The sequence below is a fragment of the Tursiops truncatus genome, chromosome X, assembly GCF_011762595.2.
Source record: "Tursiops truncatus isolate mTurTru1 chromosome X, mTurTru1.mat.Y, whole genome shotgun sequence".
In the NCBI taxonomy this organism is placed as follows: domain Eukaryota; kingdom Metazoa; phylum Chordata; class Mammalia; order Artiodactyla; family Delphinidae; genus Tursiops; species Tursiops truncatus.
Genome location: NC_047055.1, coordinates 17,144,795 through 17,162,453, shown reverse-complemented (window position 1 = coordinate 17,162,453; position 17,659 = coordinate 17,144,795). Strand labels below are relative to the sequence as shown.

Below are 17,659 nucleotides of genomic sequence, written 5' to 3'. Positions count from 1 at the left end.
CCTTTTTGCCCCACCTCCTAGAGAAATGGAAATGAAAACAAAAATAAACAAATGGAACCTAATGTAACTTAAGAGCTTTTGCACAGCAAAGGAAACCATAAACAAGACGAAAAGACAATCCTCAGAATGGGAGAAAATATTTGCAAATGAAGCAACTGACAAAGGATTAATCTCCAAAATATACAAGCAGCTCATGCAGCTCAATATCAAAAACACAAATAACCCAATCCAAAAATGGGCAGAAGACCTAAATAGACATTTCTCCAAATAAGATATACAGATTGCCAACAAACACATGAAAGGATGCCCACATCACTAATCATTAGAGAAATGCAAATCAAAACTACAGTAGGTATCACCTCACGCTGGTGAGAACGGCCATCATCAAAAAATCTACAAACAATAAATGTTGGAGAGGGTGTGGAGAAAAGAGAACCCTCTTGCAGTGTTGGTGGGAATGTAAATTGATACAGCCACTATGAAGAACAGTATGGAGGTTCCTCAAAAAACTAAAAATACAGCTACCATATGACCCAGCAATCCCACTACTGGGCATACACCCTGAGAAAACCATAATTCAAAAAGAGTCATGTACCACGATGTTCACTGCAGCACTATTTACAACAACCCGGATATGGAAGCCACCTAAGTGTCCATCGACAGATGAATGGATAAAGAAGATGTGGCACATATATACAATGGAATATTCCTCAGCCAAAAAAAGAAATGAAACTGAGTTATTTGTAGTGAGGTGGATGGACCTAGAGTCTGTCATACAGAGTGAAGTCAGTCAGAAAGAGAAAAACAAATAGCGTATGCTAACACACGTATATGGAATCTAAAATTTAAAAAATGGTTCTGATGAACCTAGGGGCAGGACAGGAATAAAGACACAGACGTAGAGAATGGACTTGAGGACATGGGGAGGGGGAAGGGTAAGCTGGGACAAAGTGAGAGAGTGGCATGGACATATATACACTACCAAATATAAAATAGATAGCTCGTGGGAAGCAGCCGCATAGCACAGGGAGATCAGCTGGGTGCTTTGTGACCACATAGAGGGGTGGGATAGGGAGGGTGGGAGGGAGGGAGACGCAAGAGGGAGGAGATATGGCAATATATGTATATGTATAGCTGATTCACTTTGTTATACAGCAGAAACTAACACACCGTTGTAAAGCAATTACACTCCAATAAAGATGTTAAAAAAAAAATTGGCTGCAAAACACCACCTACAGTATGATCCCATTTTTGTAGAAAAATAATAATACTTATCCATGTTTAAGACAAATGACTGGAAAGTGAGAAAGTGAACTCTCAACCATGGTTATCTGTAGAAGGTGGGATGAAGATTATTTTCATCTCACGTTCCTGTCTTCATTTTATAAATTTTAAATATGTACATTAAGAAAGAAAATACCTGTGTTGGTGGTAAAAAAAAAAATTAAAGAAATTCAATATACAGCAGCAACTAACACAACACTGTAAAGCAATTGTACTCCAATAAAGATGCTAAATAAAAATAAAAAATAGGCCATAGATGGCATACATATCTAAATGAAGCGTTTACAGCAGTTGTTGCATCTCAAACGGAGATTGCCTTCAAGGATACTAAAATTTAAAGTCTCATCTACAGTGATATCTTTGCCCACGAGAAATCATCTTTAGCCATTACTTTGATTAGTTGAATCAAACCACAAGGCAGAAGGTGGGAGGACACATGAAAGTTTAAAAAATCAAGTGACAACAGCGCTAGACATTTCTTTTGAATGCCTATATTCTGAAGCTAAAACGTGTAGGAAAAAGTGGTATTTACAGTAAGTCACAGTTTTGCCTCCTGATACATGCATCACCTTCTATATTTGCTGGCTACATCTCAGACCATAGAAGTAAAACTCCCGGATCTGTGATACCCTTAGGTTACTTTCCAGCCGGGGAGATGCTGAAGCACAGGGAGTAATGGGAAGGGGGAAGGGGGCAGGAGACACCCCCTGAACACACAATGCCCATGACACCTTTCACACCAGAAGCCCTTGTCCTTCTGTCTGCTTTATCCTCATCCTCCGGAGCAGCTCTACACAGTGCTGCTGTTAACAGCCTTCTGGGCTGGGCTGTAGGCCCCTGAAGGTAAGAGACCATTTCTTATTTGTCATTCCCCCTTCTCCTGATTCCCTTTCTGAGAATTTATCCTCTGTAATTCTTCTCCCTCTAGAAAGACAGACAAAAAGTGGCCAAAGAACCCCATCTTAAATCCTTTTAGCGCTCTCATGAGTTTTTGAGCAGCTTTCAGCACCAGTTTTTCTATAGTTGCAAAATCACATGTGTCACTTCTGGATAAATATGGTGAGCAGGAAATGGGGGGATGGTGGTAGGTTGGGAGAAGTACTATTTTGATGAGTAAACCTCATGGAACTATTTTATTCTTTAAATGTCGTACTGGTATAAGTTTGATACAAGTGTCTAAAAAACACAAACTTCTATTTCATGACTGGTTTGTGCACCCAGTTTCTGCACGGACAGATTGCAGGAAATGCATGTCAGCCCCATAGTTGGACAGTCAGTGACCAATGGACAGTCTTTTCTGGATCACTTTTGACTCATTAGAACTCCATGAAAAATATGAATTCCCACAAATGCCTACATATGATGAGTAGAGTTTATCATGAAATGGGACAGTACGGTCATTGTAGTGTTAAGAGAACCTCTCATTTTAATGAAATTATCACATATTTCTTGATTCTGCTGAGAAATTACAAAACAAAATAACAGGAAGGGAGGAAAAAAGCTTTCAGGATAAGGATAATATCTATGTCATTAAGATGCACCAAGTTACCTTCCATTCTGGGTATGAATCCAGCCAAACCACCGACAAGCAACATTTGGAAATTAGGCAAAATTGATTCCCAGATGCAAGCAAAAGTTCAAGGTGAGGGGGCGGGGCGAGGAGCAGACTGATGGAAAAGAAGTCTAGAATACCAATAAACCTCAGCTTTGTGAAAGCATATTTTTATGGAATTTCATAAACATCCCCCTGTGGTCCCTTGACATTTCCAACCTAACTACATGCACACATGGAGAAAATACGTTTATAGGATAGCCAAAAATGAGAGATGCTCAAATAGGTAGCTGGAAGGTGTTTTTTGCTTAAATGAGGAATCAAAATTCCCACTGGGTTCAAGTACCCAAATGACCTACACACTTACACTAACTACATGTGTGGGAGTGACTGCTTTGGTCAAAAGTGCAAGGGAACAGATGGGTTTTGGGGCCTCCTGATGGCTGGGTGCCAGCCATGGCTTTAACTGATAAGGAGCAGTTTCTTTGCATAGATATTTAAATTAAACAAGTGCCTCTCACAGCCAAGGCTTCTAACTGTTTCTAATTAACACTCATGCAAGCTGTGAAAACCTTTACCTGCAGCCATTTTGCTTATTTTGTGAATCAAAATGATATATTATTATTATTATTATTATTATTATTATTATTATTTTGCGGTATGCGGGCCTCTCACTGTTGTGGCCTCTCCCGTTGCAGAGCACAGGTTCCGGAGGCGCAGGCTCAGTGGCCATGGCTCACGGGCCTAGCCGCTCCGCGGCACGTGGGATCCTCCCGGACCAGGGCACGAAGCCGTGTCCCCTGCATCGGCAGGCGGACTCCCAACCACTGTGCCAGCAGGGAAGCCCAAAATGATATATTATTAAAAATGCTTCTCTTCTGTGACTCTCATATGTCCTCACCTCGACAAGCGTCCTGAGAGAGGCAGGCCTTTATCAGTTCAGGCGGGAACAGTAAAACTGGATCTGTTGAGAAGAGACCAAATTTAGAAAAGTTACTCCCTGACCAGCAAGCTACTCATGTACCCTTGTGCACTATGAACGATCATTCTTCTCTCTTTACTCTCCTGCCAGCATGTTTCTAGCTGGCATCTCTTGCCCTGCTTCCTCTAGGGAAATCTGTCCCTAGACCTTAAACGCTGCATCATCAGCTAGAGAAAGACCCAAGCAAGGAGAGCAGAACCTCCACTCTTGACTCTGGAAGAAGAACTCTAGCAGAAGCTCACAGGTCTGCTCTTTGGGCATCTAGCAGTTACGAGGCTCTCCTGAGGTCCTCGTGGCTATCTAGAGTCTTAATGCAGTATTCTACTAGAGTTACCTGCAGATTCTGCCTGATCCAGCCACAGTGCGGCAATCTCATCAGCTCCTTCTAGACTTTGGACAGAACTTCTTAAAGTGTGTGTCTACACACAGACAGACAGCAATGTCTCTTGTCCCTTTTGACATCTCACCTAGACCTAAGGTCCTTCACTAGGAGGCAGTTCACTCCTAGAATCAATTCCAGACACTTGGAATGCAAATATGAACAGGACAGAGAAAGCCTCTCTCTCACTTGTGTTTTTATTCTCATGGGCCAGACCTATAATTAGTCTCCATCAAGATATACAAATGACCTGCAACTCTTCCATGATCTTCTCACCATTCCTACAAATGTTATTATTGAAGTCAGACAGGCAATAAATCCTGCATCAACCATGCAACTTTTTAAATGCCACGTGGGATCTTTTGTTGCGCAGCACGGGCTCCTCTCTAGTTGTGGCTGGGCATAGGCTCCAGGGTGCATAGGCTCTCTAGCTGTGGCACATGGGCTTGGCTGCCCCGCGGCATGTGGAATCTTAGTTCTCTGACCAGGGATGGAACCGGCATCCCTTGCATTGCAAGATGGATTCTTAACCTCTGCACCACCAGGGAAGTCCCCTACGCGGTTTTGGGTAAGGCTTAGTCTAGATACTGCTAGCCTCAGTTTTTCACTTAATGGGAAATAACAATGATCCTTGCCATCCAGGGCCTTAAAGCAATTTAACCAATTACAGGGAAAATTCAAAGGTCTTGAAATGTCAATGTGCTATGTAACAGCTAGACACTTTAGTTTCTAATCAAAAAGAAATGTGGATATTTGGACCTTGGGTGGGTAATCTTTAGAAGTTCTTTTGAGACTAAAGGTTAAAAGTCTCCTTGAGAACATCTTAGGATAGTGCATATTTATATTTAGCATTTTCCCCCATCTTTCGCATTGCCAATGTTTTTACCTAATCTTAAATGAACTAATCACAGATCAGAAGTGACTTGTTATAGGCAAGGAAATGGAGGAGAACTTTCTACGACTGCCAGTTAACAGGCACCCTCCAGCCCGCATAGCTTGACAAATCCTAGAATCCCACTGGGTGCTGAGCCATGTCAGCCTCGGTATAAGGTGTCCAAGTTAGCAGAGACAGAACCTGGGCTCAGAACAAGGAAAATTCTGAGTCCCTGGGCCACCTCTTGCTTCATAGCAAGGTCACAGAGGTGTGGTTTCCAAAGAGAAGCCAGTGTAACCTATGAGGAATTTGCTGTACCTGAGAAAGGAAAGAAAATAATTAAAGGAAGGGGACAGGGAAGGTGCTAAACCAAGCAATACATGCATTCAGGAAACTGGGGAGTGGGGGGTTAATTCCTTGAGTATCTCCTGTGTCCTGGGTGCATTACAAAGATTATCACATTTAATTCTCACGACATTCCTGATAGCAAAGTATGATCCCTGTTTTGCAGATAAAGAAACTGAGACTCAAAAAGTTAGTTAGGAATTAAGGATAGACAGTTACTGGTGGAATCAGGTTGGAACTGTGATCTGACTGACTCCAAAGCAACCCAAGTGGCAAGTTATAAAGCACCAAGCATTAGAGCTACGTCATGCAGGCATTTACTCTACAGATGATTATAGTAAGTGCAACTCATAAGACTTACTGGTACATGGCTGCAGGGGGAGACCACATCCCAAAACGTAGGCCAGAGTGAGCAACAACTCCAAGTGTATAAACTACGGTTAGAAGATGCCCCACACTGAGATTTGCTATTCCCGTATTCTGAAAGCTTCAATCCCAAATTAATAGGAAATCTCATCATTCATCAGAAAGGAATCCTGACCCAGTTACCACACACCTTGCCAGAAAATTGACAGTTAGCAAAGGTGAAATCAAGTGCACACACAGGACCTGTACATGTTTTAAAGAAACATATCAGATAGCAATCTGGGTGAAACAGCACCAAATGGGGAATTCTTACCAATCAAGTCTTGTGGTTTGGACGCGTGTATTGGACAGAGACTACGACCAGGACAGGGACAAGAGACAGCATTTATTATACAGGAGCATTAAATGTAACCCAATCAACATTAGCACTTTTTGTCATGATCACCTCACCCAAACCCATTCATTCCACTGTGTAATGGAACAGGAAACAACAGGGGTCAGGGAGCCTTAAGCATGCAAATCTCAAACCTTGCCCCCAGCTTCCAATACCTGAATTCACTGAAAATTTTTAACAGTGGCACAAAGTGTTGAAATAATATGTTAGAAGCCAGCTGAGCTACCAGACTTGCCTTAGAGTGAAAATGAACTGAGTGTCTCTCAGACTCAGAGACTGGAGGCTTTCTGTGTATTAAATATGGTATGTGGTCCCAGCAATGTCTGCAGATCAGGAAAATGGCCAACAATGTATGGAGGGGTAAAGATTTGGAGGAGTATGACCTACATATTAATTTAATTCCTGGCCTATGCCTTCAGGACCCCTACCAAATAAATGCCACAGGGAGGGTAGGTAGGCTGGCCGATTGCCATTCCCTGCTTCCCACTTGGTCCATGAATCTCATCTCTCCCCTTTTCCATAGAGCTGAGCTCTAAAATTACATTCAGATCCACATTCTCATACCTGTTGAAACGAAGGAAGCTAAGCAGCACCCCGAACTCCTTTGACTCCCGAAGTTTGTCTTCTACAATCTAGTGCGTTCCACCCTTCTGCTGTCTGCTACTGGCTTTCCAAAAAGAATAAAAAGAAAGATCAAAACTTTGGTGTTAAAAAGGCGAAGTGAGGTTTCTTTGAAATCAGAACAGTTTGATTATGCCAATGTCTCTGTAACAGTGGCACGCACAGTGTACAGAGGAATACAAATAAGTATGGGGGAAAAGACTCTCCTGCTTAATTAAAGGAACTGGTTGTACAAACAGGGTCTCCACCATAGAGCTAGTCAGCGGTGCCGGAAGTGACCCTGCAGTGGCCACCAGTGGTAGTTCCCATTTCTAGAGACCCAGGGAAGGGGTTCAATCGTGTTTAATGAAACAGGAGACAGCAGAGTTGCCCTCTGCCCGACGCCCCTCACCTCACACTACAACACTACACAGACATGCACTTAATCATCTGGCTGGTTCTCACTACTGGTTCTGGTGCCTTCTTCTTCATGTTACAAGCCCACAGACTGATCATTACTGGACTTTTCCACAGCAGGACCTGAGAAAGGTGATGATTGAACAAATCTGCCAGGAGACTTAATGAGGGTGGACAGCTTAGCACCACAGTGGGCAAGTTACTTAACTTGGAAACTTATTTAGCTGAGTGGCTGAGACAAACATCCTCTTTTTTCCTCCTTATCCAGAGGAACTTTTGGAAATGGCTGGGGGGGCCAGGGTCCCGAATCAGGCAGAGTGAAAGACAAGACAGGGACTGCACTCATCCTGTGGCTACCAGATCAGATGAGACTGCTGCTTCAGAGGTTTGATTGCCCCTTCAAAATGAACCATAGTTCATCCTGCTTTAATCCAACACCACAGGGAAAGTAGGAAATATTAGGCTAAAAGGCAATGTCCCTTAACTTCTATGAGACGGAGTCTCGAACGAATCTGTTTATTCTATTCAATACCATAGCTAGAGACTCAGGCAGGATTACGGGTAATAAACCTTTGAAATGGGAGGCTGAGCTGTTCACCAGATTCCACAACAACATTTCATGGGGTATTGGTGTAAGTAACCAGTAACACAGTAAGTTAGAAAATCACAGGCATCAAAAAGCAGCTAGTATCATTTAGGGTACTTTTAGGAATAACCCCAACCATTACATAACATTGCTACTGTCTGAAACTGACAATGGATCCTTCAAGGCAGTAACAATAAAAGAAATTTGACAGGTGCTAACATTGGCTTGTGTGGATGTGGCCTCTGGAAAATATCCGCCCCTGTAAGAATCCTATGAGCAAAGTGGACGCAAAAAAGATGCCTTCAAGCCTGACCCCTGGACCTAAATACCACAGTTAAACATTTTTCAAGGGGCTTCCCTGGTGGCGCAGTGGTTGAGAGTCCGCCTGCCGATGCAGGGGACGCGGGCTCTTGCCTCGGTCTGAGGGGACGCGGGGTCTTGCCCCGGTCTCAGGGGACGTGGGGTCTTGCCCCGGCCTGAGAGGATCCCACATGCCGCGGGGCAGCTGGGCCTGTGAGCCGTGGCCGCTGCGCCTGCGCGTCCGGAGCCTGTGCTCCTTGACGGGAACGGCCGCAAGAGTGAGAGCCCCGCGTACCGCAAAAAAAAGTTTTTTCAACGTTTAGGGCTTGAAACGGTAGTATTTGTGAGGCTAGTTAATGTCCCAATGCCTAAAACCTCGGTACCTCATAGTCACAAAGGCGGAGGCAGCTTTCGATCCTACCAACAGTCTGTCTTTCTAATTTCTAAACATAATACAGGAAGACAATATTTGGAGATCACTCGTGTTCCACCAATAAAGTCACTGAGATACTGAACAGTATACATAATTCAAGTAGAAATCAAGAACAAGCCAGACAAATTCAATACCAGCACCATTTTACCTCAAAGCGAGAATCGGGGTTCCTCTCACTGAGTTCGGTCGTCAGGTTTCTGAGAGAAACAACGGTCTTCCTTTCATTTAATTCTCCCCCTGAATAGAAGTTAGATGTCTTCCCCCGAATAAGAAGTTAGATGTTCGTTATGGAGGCACGAAAGATGTTCGTCATGGAGGCACGAACGTAGACGGGCGACTGTTACCGATTTCAGAAGCCTGCCTGGACGGAATCTTCAACAGCACAAACCTCCTCCGCAGCACCTCACCAAAGGGGCGGGGTCAGCAGCGCGTGGGGGAGGAGCCTGAATTCCCGCGTTTTTCTGTCCTGACTAACCTGGTACCCAACCCTGCTGGCCTTCTTGCTTATAAATAGAAACTGAACAAATCACTTTCCCCCCTGTGGAATAACACCTGGGAAAGAGGACCTAGACCAGAGCACAATTTAGACAAATAAAGCTATGCCAAATACACAATTGCCGAGTAAACGGCACGCAATCTGACGAGAAAAGCACACACACACACACACACACACACACACACACACACACACACAAAATTACTCTCTGAGGGGCCAACCAAGAATTAAATACACAGTGACAATAGTCGTGCAAAGATTTAAAATAAAAAGCCAAAATCAGTTCCCTGGAAGCCACAGCGCTCTCCTGTACCTGCTCAGCCAACAGCACCTTAACACCATATACAAAGGTGTATATGACCAAGACCAATATTTAAACAAATAAAACATTACAGAGTCAATCATGTTGTAACATAAAGCACAACACTGTGCCCAAGTTCAGCTAAGTGATCCATATTGTCAAAAATCCAAAGCCCTCCAGACGAAGTATATTATTAATTACAATATTATTAATGTATATTACTACACGCTATATACTCCTCTATAAAAAGCACACTGTAACTAGCCAACTATCAATGACAAATAAGAATTAAACCAACCTTATGCAGGTGGGCGCAACGCCTTGTTAGGTCACCTCTGAGAGCACTGCTTCACCACCCGCCCACCTGAGGACCCAAGATAGAAAGGGGCCCCGAGACCACGCAGAACCTTCCTTTTATAGCCAGTTGACGGCTCCGCCCATAAAGATCCTGATTGGTTGGGGCAAGAATGACTGACAGGGATAGTATCCACTCGCTCTTTCTCTGTAAGGGGAACACCTGCCTGCATCACAATCAAGGATTCCAGCGTGGAGTGTTTGTACAGAATGGTCAGAACCAAGAGCCTACATGGTAATAATGTTTCAGAATGGGCAGGAGCATACCACCATAACGGGAAACTGGAGGGGTGGAGGGAGTGGCTAAATGGACCGAACCAGACAAGTGCACTTGTGCAATCAGGGGGTGTGGTGGGGATGGTATGGTCCGCTATTTCAATTCTTTCTACCTGACTCTCCAGAGGCCTTCAAGGGGAGAGAACACAGAAGAATTAAAATCCTCACCCCTTGGAGGCCCAAATCATGTGATTAGGATTGGTTGACCATAGGATTGGTTGACCAAAGTGCGGTTCCCAAGTCCCCTGCATCCATATCAGTTAGGGAGCTGCATTCTTTTGTCATTGAGATGAGATTCACATAACATAAAATTAACATTTCAAAGTGAATAATTCAGTGGCATTTAGTACATTTACAGTGTTGTGCAACCACCACTTCTATGGCATTCCAGAATATCTTCATCACCCCAAAAGGAAATCCAGAACCTGTTAAGCAGTTGATTCTCATTCCCCCTTTCCCCAGCCCCTGGCAACCATCAATCTGCCTTCCGTCTGTATGGATTGCCTATTCTAGACATTTCCTATAAATGGAGTCATGCAGTACGTGACCTTTGTGCCTGACACCTTTCATTTAGCTTACTGATTTTGAGGTTCATCCAATACATATTCATAATTACTTGTTTATACAGGTATCTTCTAAATCTGATAGGATTAAAATAGAGTTACAAACAAAAAAGTACCTTTATACTTTCTTTAACATCTATCTATGTAGTTACTTTTACTGATACTTTTATTTCTTCATGTGGATTCAAGTGGAGAGATTATCTTTTAATTTTAGCATGAAGAGCTGCCAATAGTGTTTCTTGTAAGGGCAGCTTTGCTAGCAACAAAGTCTTTCTTTTTGTTTATCTGGGAATGTCTTAATTTATCCTCCTTTTTTCTTCTTTTTTTTTTTGTCGTAGTAAAACAAACATAACATACATTTACCACTTTAGCCACTTACAAGTATACAATTCAGCGGCATTAAGTATATTCATAATGTTGTGCAACCATCCCCACTATTGAGTTCCAAACTTTTTTAAAAAATCATCCCCAAAAGACACCCTGTACCTATTAAGCAGTCAATCTCCATCATATGCTATTGAAATTTAGTTGGTATTAATCAGAACTATATTGTTATAAGTTAAGAGGTCAATTGTAATCTCCAGGGCAACCACTAAGAAAATAATAACTAAAAAATAGGTTGTAAAAGAAATTAAAGGGATTTAAATGATATACTAGAAAATATCTACTTAATACAAAAGGTGGCAGTAATGGAGGACTAGAAGAACAAAAAGTCTGTAAGACATAGAAAGTAAATATTAAAATGACAAACCTATATCCTAACTTACGAATATTTAAATTAATTGTGCATGGATTACTGTAAATGAAACACTGCGATGAAAAGGCAAAGATTAGCAGAAGGGCTTTTAAAAATGATCTGAGTATATATTACCTGTAGTACACACACTTTGCATTCAGACAGAAATAAGTTGAAAGTAAAACAAATGAAAAAGATATACCATGCAAACGGTAATCAAAGAGAGCTGGAATGGCTATTTTAATACAAGACAAAATAGACTTTAAGACAAAAATTGTTACTAGAGACAAGGAACATCTTCTAATGAGAAAAGGTGAAATCACTCCAGAAATTATAACATTTATAAACGTGTATACACCTAACAACAGAATCCCAAAATACCGGAAGCAAAGAGTGACAAAATGGAAGGGGGAAATAAACAATTTAAAATTAACAGTTGGAGACTTTGATAATTTCGATAATGGACTGAATAACTAGACAGAAGATCAAAGATCAACAGGGGAGCAGAAGACTTGGTTGACATTATAAACCAATTAGACAGCAAACTATAGAACACTCCACCCCAAAATAGCAGAAATCATCTTATTCCGAAATCCACGTGGAACTAACTACAGGATAGACCATACACAGGCCCTAAATCAAGTCTTGACAAATTTAAAGGGATTGAAATTAGACAAAGTACCTTCACAAAACAACAATGGGATGTAGTTAGAAGTTCATAAGATAAATAAATTTGGTAAATTCACAAATATGTGAAAATTAAACAACACACACCTTAACAACCAATGGGCCAAAGGAAAAAAATCACAAGGGAAATTAGAAAATACTTTGAGATGAATGAAAACTAAAATACAACATAACAAAACTTATGTGACACAGGAAAAGCAGTACTTAGCGATAACTTTACAGAGGTAAAGGCCTATATTAAAAAAGAAGAAATATCTCAAATCAGTTACCTAAACTTTCCCCTTAAGGAAGTAAAAGAAGAAGAACCAACTAAACTGAAAGCAAGCAGAAGGAAAAATATAATAAAGATTAAAGCAAAAACCAATGAAAGGAAATAGAAAAATAATAGAGACTATCAACAAAGTAAAAAGTTAGTTATTTGAAAGATTAGCAAAACTGACAAACTTTTAGCTAAACTGACCAAGAAAAAAGGAGAATACTAACTACACAAAAATCAACAATGAGAGGACTTTACCACTGACATTACAGAAATAAATGGAATTATAAGGGAATACTATGAAAAATTGTATGCCACCAAACTAGATAATACAGATGAAATGGATAAATTCATAGAAGTACGTTGTAAGGCATATAATATATGATGTTTTAGAAAGTGTTGATTTTGAATCAGAAAGTTGTGAGTTTGTGCATCAGCTTAACCATATACTGTGAGCTTGGGAAAATTACTTCTCTGGATTTCAGTTTCCTCAGCTATTAAAAATGGATAATAACACCTACCCTGTGTGTCTTTTTAGGATTATAAATTACATATGTTATACATAACACTAGATTATATATAAGGAAACATTATATATTTTATGTATTATAAATATACATATATTTATACTTCAGGAACTAGCAGTTCCTTTTTAGGGCTTCTTGCTGGTTCTCTTTCTCACTTCTAAACAACAGAGCGAGTGCTCAAGTCTCAGGCCTTGAGACTCTTCTCTAGCTACCCTTATCCATGTATTGATTTCAGAGCTTAAATACTACATAAAAATATATTTGTATATATATATGTGTGTATGTATATATGTAAAAACATTAGCAGCCTAACACAATATCTAAGACATAGTAACTGAAAAATGGTGTTCATTTTTACCTAAATGGTAGTTATTATTAGAGAAAAGTATTTGGCTCAAAATAGGTGCCAGAAAATTCCTTCCCACCTTTCCTGGTCTTAGCTTGGCTCCCATGCACTTATAGTTTCCTTCTCTGCTTGTGCTTCTGAATTGCCCTCATTTCTCTCCGGAACATCCTTCACTCCTTCCCACTCTCATCTCATCCTTGCAACCTTGGCCTTCCTAATAAAGACGTGGCATCAGGCATGGACCTCTTTGCATCTGCCTTCTGGGCTAATTATTTGACGCTGGACACGAATCCTGCTGCATGATCAGCCCTTTGCTGCCCTCACCTGGCCTATTGCAGTGTTTGTTACAGTTGACTGGATGACCACTGGCCAGTAGAGGCTCAGACGGACCTAGTTCTGACAAGGAGTGCACAGAAAGAATTCCCTGGGGAATTCAGACTAATGCGTCCCTTTCTCTGGGAGATAGGAATGAAGAGGCAATGGCCAGCTCAATGTGATACCACCAAAAGGGAAAATTCAGTGCCTTCACAACAGTCTGTTTCAAAATTGGTCAGGATTACTCATGGCTATGTCAGCATTAGACGGGGAGAAGGCAAAAGTCATATGGGAACCCCAGGCCTCATATGATTGCCTTTCTGAGCTCAGTTCAGCTTTGGACCTCTAAACACTGGGACCTACCTAAGCCAAAACTCTATTTCTAAACATCAATGCTCTCTTCCCAGTCTAGCATCACGTGCTACTCTGAGGAGCGGGTGGGCGATGAGAGCACCATCCCGTTTACTGTGTTTTGCATAAGATGCCAGCTTGGACTTGCCAAGGGAAATTCATTTTCTTGAAGGTAGATAGCCTGAACCATCTCCCACAACAACTCTCAGAAGAATAAGCACAAATTAGAGTGTGGGTGGGAGACAATGGGTGAAGGTAGTCCAAAAGAAAAAAACCAAAAAAGAACACCAACTTTTAATACCATAAGGCTCTCGGCAACCTGGTCCACAGTTTCCTAAGTGGGCAAGCACAAGCCTTTTTCCCACTCATATGTTCATTAAACAAATATTTTATAGTGTGGAAAAAAAAAAAAAGAAAGGCGGTTGCTTTGGGAAATAAAATAGACCATCCATTAACTATCTACTTTGAAAAGGTGTTGAAAAAAAAAAAAAAAAGGTGTATGTGTGTTTGTGCATGTTGAGTGGGGAAGAGGTTAATGGAAAAAGACAATACTGATACCAAAACCAGAAAATTCAGACAAAATAGAAAAATGCAGATATATCCCATCTCTGAATATTGATATAAAACCCTTAAATATTAGAAAAGCAAATAGAATCCATCTTCACATGAATTAATACAGTAACACAGATAACCAGTGGAATTTTTCCCTAGAAAGGAAAGAACTAGTCAAGATTAAATTAATATTATTCAATGTCTAATAAATCAAAGGAAAAATGATGCAGCATGTGGTTATCTCAGTAAATACCAAAACAGATAAATGATAAAATATTTCTACACCTGATTTAGTGATGCTTAATAAAATATGAAATAAATGGATACCCTCCTTAACCCTGTGTCAAACAAAAGGTTGTTAATTTTGAAATAACAGAAACATTTTCATTAAAATCAAAAACAAGGCAAGGAAAACACTGTGTTGTCTGTCGTTTAACATTGTTCTGGAAGTATTAGCCATTGCATTAAAAAGAGAAAAAATAAGATATATAAAAAAAGAAAGATGGAAAATTATTATCAACATATGAAATGACTATATGTCATTAAAAACTCAGAGAAATGATAAATTATTCGAAGATAATTTATAACGTAATTGGTTAGAATTGTTAAGAATTCAGTAACATTTATAATTATATTAATATAAATGAGATGTATAAACACATCTCATTTATAAAAGTAATAGTAAAGGTTAATTCCCTTGACATAAACTTAACAAGATATGTACAAGACCTATATGAAAAAAAACAAAATTGTAAAACTCTACAGATAATCATAAAAGAAGACTTCGGTAAATGAAAAAGACATATATATTCTTGTAAAAGAAGGTGCAAATAGTTTTAAAAAATCAATTATATTAATCTAAATATTCCATGTAATCCCAACAAATATACTAATATAATATATTGCTTTGAAACTTGAATATATAAATCCAAAATTCATCTAGAAAATAATCATGAGGAAACTGCCAAAAACATTTTGAACAAGAAGAGAAATGAGAGGTGACTAGCACTAGATATTAAAATGAATTACAAGGATATGGTAATAAAAACTATGTGTTACTGTAGTAAGAATAGACTAACAAATTAATGGGTATGATAAAAATCCTAAAAATAAGCCCAAATGTACATTGAACAAATTGATTACTACAGGGTTTCAAATGTGAGGGAGAAAGGTGATTTATTGAATAGATTTCCTTCGACCACAGGCTAGCCATTTGGTGTGAGCAGAGGACTGAAAGTTAATGTCTAACTTATTTTTCACACTAAAAAAAAAAAAGAACAAGCGTAAATTGACATTGTCATTCACTGATGGGCGATTTCTTAGCAAACAATGACATCTAATCTTGTGACCTAAAAAACACTTAACGTCATAAAATCTCGATATTACGAAGTTTCTGAGGGGGATAGTAGCTCACTATAACATTGCAACACAGGCTCTGACCTTTTCTAACAACTAAGCCTATCTTTACGTACTAATATGTGATATCCAGAGAGCAAAACACATGTCTTTTTAATTAACTGACTACAAACAGATTTATCAAAAGGAAATGGAAACATCAATTGGTAATATTCCTCTCTGATATAATAATTATTTTATTTACCTCAACTCTTGACCCTGAGAAGAAATCTTGATTTGTTGCCTCTCAAAGTTTGCATCTATTGGAATATTCTCATCCCTGGTGCCCTGAGGGAACTAGCTATGCACTGAAGAGCATGTGTCAGGAAGCCAGGCGACTTCAGTTTGAGTTCTAGTTGGGTATCTAACAGCCCTGTGACCTTGACCTTAGTTTCCACTTGTACACATTGAAAGAGTTGAACTAGAAGATCTCTAAGGTCCCTTTGAGTTCAAACAATCTATAATTCTAGTGTTTTAAATACAAAGAATTATTTCACTTCTTTTTTTTCATTTATTTCCCTTCCATTAGAGGGTCTTTGTTAGAGCATCAGTTAGATTTACCAAGATTCTAGACATAAACGCTTTTGTCCGTTCGCAGGTGGCCACCTTCAAACAGTGGCAACTAGCTGCACTAACCCCTTGCTCATTCCTGATTCCCCCTTACTTGGAATGCACAGGGCTCAGGCCTTGAGTCTCTTTTCTATCCACCTTGACCCCTGTAGTGATCTCATTTGCTTCCATGGCTTAAATGCCATCTTCAATGATGACTCCATAATATATCTCCCCAGGCCAGATCTCTCCCCTATACTCCAGTCATATATACCCAATTGCCTACTAGACATCTCTTCCTGAGAGTCTAGTAGATACCTTCATTATGATGTGATTTATGTTATGATTTCTATTCATCTGTGTGAAACATAGGATTTAAGTGACCTTAAACAGTTCAAAATGGAGTCACAGTATGTGAACTGCCATAGTAGTTTTGAAACATCCACTGTAGGACTGTCAGTGTCTTAAAGTGCTAAACAAGGAATATTACTTTAGATAAGAAATTTGTTGGGGAATGTACGTCACTGGAACAGAAGAAGCAACTGAAAAGAGTCACGAATAAGAGTCACGACCCCCTCTTGTGGGAAATATTTGCAAATGCTGCGCCCGACAAGGGGTTAATTTCCAAAATACATAAACAGCTCATGCAGCTCAATATCCAAAAAACAAACAACCCAATCCAAAAGTGGGCAGAAGACCTAAACAGACATTTCTCCAAAGAGGACATACAGATGGCCAAGAAGCACATGAAAAGCTGCTCAACATCACTAAGTATTAGAGAAATGCAAATCAAAACTACAATGAGGGGTTTCCCTGGTGGCGCAGTGGTTGAGAGTCCGCCTGCCGATGCAGGGGACACAGGTTCGTTCCCCGGTCCGGGAAGATCCCACATGCCGCGGAGCGGCTGGGCCCGTGAGCCATGGCTGCTGAGCCTGCGCGTCCGGAGCCTGTGCTCCACAGTGGGAGAGGCCGCAACAGTGAGAGGCCCGCGTACCGCAAAAAAAAAAAAAAAAAAGAAAGAAAAAAGAAGATGTGGTAAGTATACACAATGCAGTACTACTCAGCCATTAAAAAAAAAAGGGAAATTCTAACATTTGCAACAACTTGGAGGGTATTATGCTTAGTGAAATAAGTCAGACAAAGACAAATACTGTATGATATCACTTATATGTGGAATCTAAAAAAGAAAACAAACTAGTGAATACAAAACAGAAAGAGACTCGGATACATAGAAAAAACTTATAGTTACAGAATGAGAAAGGGAGGGGGAGGGATAAATTAGGAGTATGGGATTAAGAGATACAAATTACTATACATAAAATAGATTAGCAACAAGGAACTACTGTATAATACAGGAAAATATATTCAATATCTTGTAATAACCTATAACAGAAAATGATATATATAACTGAATCACTTTGCTGTACACCTGAAACTGACACA

General features: G+C 40.1%; 1 protein-coding gene across 1 annotated transcript in view; it reads right to left on the bottom strand.

The window, feature by feature from the left end:
• USP26 (ubiquitin specific peptidase 26) overlaps window positions 1-9,676 on the bottom strand; it is a 70,805-nt gene extending 61,129 nt beyond the window's left edge. Inside the window, exons 1-3 of the mRNA XM_073799571.1 lie at window positions 9,608-9,676; window positions 6,741-6,839; window positions 3,738-3,800 (exon numbers count right to left, since the gene is read on the bottom strand). The gene's annotated coding sequence lies outside the window, so the exon portion shown is untranslated. The remainder of the gene's footprint in view (window positions 1-3,737; window positions 3,801-6,740; window positions 6,840-9,607) is intronic.
• Window positions 9,677-17,659: the final 7,983 nt, after the last annotated feature.